Below are 4847 nucleotides of genomic sequence, written 5' to 3' on the forward strand. Positions count from 1 at the left end.
TGGGGGGAAAAAAGCCTTGTTGTGGGGGGGGGGGACAGGTGGTGTGGCTGCTGGCAGGCTGGCGATGACTGGAGAGAAGCCTCAAGTGAGGACCGTCCTCATTCATTCGTGCTTTCCATACCCACTTGTCTGGACGCTGAGCCAGTGATTCCCCAAGGCTCCCCTGGGGCCTGAGGTAAGGGGCCACAAGATAGAGCATCCGTCTAGTCTCAGCTGGCGACTTGCCTAGCAACGATCAGGTTTTGTTTTTATTTCTTCTTATTTTGGGGTCTACTCTAGTGGTTTTGATGGCCAATGTTGTTTTTATTGACCCAGCAGGTTCCTCTAGAGGTCAAAGGAACAAAATGTCCCCAGGGATCAGAACCCATGGCCCTCTGAGGCCTGGGTGGTAAAGGGCAGAGGACTCTGGAACCGTAGTGGTACCAGAGCGTCCTCTTCATCCCTCTGTTTCTCTCTGGGTGGTTCCATCATCTGTTTTGCACTTAGAACCAGTGTACATAATAGGCTTATGTGCGGATAGAGAGGAGAGAGGATGTGTTCGTTGGTGGCTTATGTAGCTTATCAGAACTTGGTGGCCTTTCTCACGTGTGTCTTCCATGATGTGGGGAGGGGTTTCCCATTGGTCCCTGTGCAGGTACTTGGAGGGACAATTGTTTGGGAAAAGACACAGCCCCTGTCCTCACTACTCTCTCCCCCTTTCTCACCAATCCTTCTTTTAAAGGTTACAGGGTTCATACTCTTCTGGTTATTATTATTATTGTGTGTTATTGATATTATTGTTTTGGTTTTATTTTATTTTATGTTTTTTTTTTTTTTAACCAAAGGTTATCAGAGCCAGATGGGCCTGGACCTTAGCTGCTGTAAAGATTTCCGTTTCTGTGAGGGCAGGAAGAGGGTTGCCCTCATGGGTCCTCGGCTGAGGCTGGGGACCGTTTCCATCCAGCGGTAAAGCGGTAGAGTCTGGTAGTCAGGTGGGCAGGGCAGAAGGCAGCCCTTGATCGTTCTTCATGGAGGTGGTGGGCTGACATGTATCTCTAGCATTAAGACAGGAAGCAACAGCATAAACGTTTGAGGGGATGGTTGTGTACACAGCTACTGTGTACGCTGCTGTTCTCGGGTGTTATTTTATGTTCTCACATGTATACATAGGTCATTTGTCTGGTGTGCATGAGAAAAGCAGGCCCCCGTGGGTTCCCTCCTGCTGACTTTCAAAGTCTGCTTTCCCCTGGGAGGTGAAGCTCTGAGGCAGGAGGATGAGTGGAGAGGAGCAAGGGTGTGGTAGGCATGTTTCCTGGCTTGGTCTGGGCTCTGGGCCTGGCCTCCTCTTAGTGTTTGGTTTGTTCGTTTCTTAGTTTGTTGCCAGTGGGTCCTGCTTGTGCTCACTGTGAGCCCACAGCTTGCCCAGAAAGACCCCACCCCTCACTGGGGCAGCGCCTGCCCTGTCTGGACGAACTTGTCCACCCGTGTAAACATGTACATACGTTCTCTTGACTTTCCTATGTCTGAGCCCCGTGTCATATTGACACGGGGGGCTCAGGGCTTCTCAGATGGACTCCCCGTGTTGCCCCTGGCCATGCTCCTAGTTTGGGGGTCACATACACAGGCACAGCAGGGAGACAGCATCCTTTCAGGTTCCTGGTTGGTCGTGAAATACACACACACACACACACACACACACACACACACACACTCCACTAAGACTCCAAAGGAGAAAGATGGAGAAGAGGTTTTGTCTCCCCGTTGGCAGTGTGTCTGGAAGGCATGGACACTTTGGACTCTGTTCTGGGGTTAGAACTCAGATGTCCTATGAAGAGTCAAGCCACTTTGACTTTAGGGTGGGAGGAGAGGGGATGGGTTAAGGGGTAAGATGAGGTGTAACTTAAGCTAAATGTATTCTATTTATGAAGCAAGAGACTGTATTTTTATGAAAGGAAAAGGTTTTTAATCTAGGGTAGGCAGTCATGGTGGCCCGGCATTTTGCTGTGGATAAGATACCGCCATGTACATTGACTCCGGTGTACAATCAACAATAAACCCCTCTCCTCAGCTTGCCTTCCATCCTCACTGAACGTGTGCACACAGCTGGGGCGGGAGTTTGTTGTCCCTTCTACCCTGGCCCTCAGCTCCTTAGAAGTCTTGGAAGGGAACTGGAGTGGGGAGGGTGGGTGGAATGCAGAAAACTGAGGTGGGGGCGAGGTAGGTTCTAATTAGTCACCCCATCTCCCTTCTGGCCAGACCTGCTCCCATTCAGCTGTGTGGGGAGAGTAGGAGGGAGGTTCTGTGGGGTTGGGGGACCCAGGACTTTTTAGGGGCATAGGGACTTACTATGCCTGAAGTCGTCAGGCAGCTGGAGCAGACACAGAAGGGACTCAGGACACTAAGAGCTCAGCCCTGTCTGTGTCTACTCCAGGCCAAGGTCGTCGAGCTTGGTTGTGGATGAAGGACTAGGACTCTGTAGGGTTTCATCAGACCTGGGTCCTCCCTCTGGGACTGACCTAGTGGGAGGAGTGGAGACGGGTCTGGGCAAAGCCATACACACTCTCTGGGAAGAGATTTCCAGGCTCAGTGTGGACTGTGTGTGAGTGTCAGGCAAACTCCTCACCTTATGAGTTCCTTCCCAAGCTCTCGAGGACATGTGAATTCCCCACCATGACACGACCCCTTTCCACACACTGTAGCATCTACCTGGTTTTTAGTCCCACCCTACCCACCGTTGCTGTGTCTGTCAGCTGGGTCTGAAAATCACCGGGAGGGGTTTGTATTCATCAAAGACTACTGACCCTACCAGAAAACCAACCTGTTTACTGTACTGTTGTAAATACTGTGCCCTTTATATCGTGTATATTGGCTTCTTTGGAATAAAGTAAAATGTCTTAGAACACATGGTATATGCTTCTTTGTGTCCTGGTGGTTGTGGGAGGGGTAAGAAGACTAAAGTAAACTTATTAACCAATCAGTGATAAGATTGGGAACTTGCCTATTTGCATCTCACAGTAAGATCTTCCAGGATGCCACGCATTGGTGGCTCACACCTTTAATCCCAGAACTCTGTAGAGTAGAACTCTGTAGATCTCTGTAAGTTCAAGGACAGCCTGGTCTACAAAGTGAGTTGCTGGACAGCCAGAAACCCTGTCTTGAGAAACCAAAAAACAACACACACACACACACACACACACACACATACACACACACACACACAAACATAAAAAACCTCCCAGAAGGACCTAAGGCAGGGAGGATTAGACAGAAGAGACCCCAAGAAACCCCAGGCTAATTGGCACTGCCTGGTCTAAAGTTGAGGTCCCACCAGCTACAAAGCCCCCATTTTTCAGACCTCCCAGAATGTCTGCAAGAAGCACCTGCTGGACTCTGGATTTGATATTGTCCACTGTTACAGTTGCTTTTAACAAAGGGCCACATTCAAAGGTGGCCTCCCTCCACTGTGAGCTGCCGTTTCCAAGGATGGAGAGAAACTGCCGATTGGTCACATGATGTAGCTCTTTCCTAGTCCCATCTCCTAGAGTGCCTTAAATGGAGTAGTTGGCAGGAAAGGGAGAAGACCAGGGTGACGGGTGTTCAAGGTGCATAGCATCATCCTATTTAACAGAAGAGGAAACTGAGGTCCACAGAGCCTGCAGGGGATAGTTTTTATGTCAGCTTGACAGAAGCTGGTGGCATCTGAAAGAAGGGGACAAACAATTTTAAGAATATGCCTCCAAGGCTGGAGAGATGGCTCAGCAGTTAAGAGCACGGACTGGTCTTCCAGAGGTCCTGAGTTCAAATCCCAGCAACCATATGGTGGCTCACAACCATCTATAATGGGATCTGATGCCCTTTTCTGGTGTATCTGAAGAGAGCAACCGTGTATTTACATATAATAAATAAGTAAATCTTTTCTAAAAAAAAAAAAGAAAAAGGAAAAAAAGAAAATGTCTCCAAAAGATCAGTCTGTGGGGCATTTCCTTTTCTTTCTTTTTCTGTTTTATTAATTATTATTACATTATTGTCATTATTAGTATTATTATCATTATTATTTTAGTTATTTGAGACAAGGTTTCTCTGTATAGACTAGAACTCACTCTGTAGACCAGGCTAGCCTCAAACTCAGAGATCTGTCTGCATCTACCCTCCTAAGTGCTAGATGTAAAAGGTATGCACTACCGCTGCACAGCTACTTGGGCAAAAAATTTTCTTAATTTGTGATTGATGTGGGAGGGCCCAGCCCATTCTAGGTAGTCCAACCCCTGGACTGGCGGTCCACCTGCAAGGCTGAGCAAGCCAGTAAGCAGCGTCCCTCCATGGCTTCTGCATCAGCTCCTGCCTCCAGGTTCCTGCCTCAGTGATGAGCTGAGACTTTGCACATGTTAACCTTTAACTCCCCACTTGCTTTTTGGTCATGGTGTTTTGAGGCGAATCTGCCCAGTGTGGTATCAAATTAGAACCAGAGGGACCCCAAAGTAAATACCCTGGTTACATTGTCAAAGACATAGAAACACATTGAAGCAGGACTGTGGTGGCGCAGGCCTTTAATCCCAGCACTCTGGAGGCAGACCTGCTGGTGGATCTCTGTAAATTCAAGGCGGGCCTGGTCTATAGAGCCAGTTCCAGGATAGCCAAGGCTACACAGAGAAACCCTGTCTGGAAAAGTAAAACCAAGCCAAAAAATAAAAATAAAATAATTAAAAAATTAAACAAAAACAAAACCCAAAGAGAATAAAGTAAGAAAACCCATACCAGTATCTTAGGAATACAGTGGTTCCCTAAGGCATCATTCTAAGAGCAGGCTTCAGAAGCTGTTTTAATACGTTCCAGTATTCATCAAACAACGTCTCATGCAGAAAACTGAA

General features: G+C 47.9%; 1 protein-coding gene across 1 annotated transcript in view; it reads left to right on the top strand.

Moving 5' to 3' along the window:
* Iffo2 (intermediate filament family orphan 2) overlaps nucleotides 1-2881 on the top strand; it is a 46678-nt gene extending 43797 nt beyond the window's left edge. Inside the window, exon 9 of the mRNA XM_021161151.1 lies at nucleotides 1-2881. This exon is cut by the window's left edge and continues 1197 nt beyond it. The gene's annotated coding sequence lies outside the window, so the exon portion shown is untranslated.
* The last annotated feature ends 1966 nt before the right edge of the window (nucleotides 2882-4847 follow it).

This window comes from Mus caroli, chromosome 4 (assembly GCF_900094665.2).
Source record: "Mus caroli chromosome 4, CAROLI_EIJ_v1.1, whole genome shotgun sequence".
NCBI lineage: Eukaryota > Metazoa > Chordata > Mammalia > Rodentia > Muridae > Mus > Mus caroli.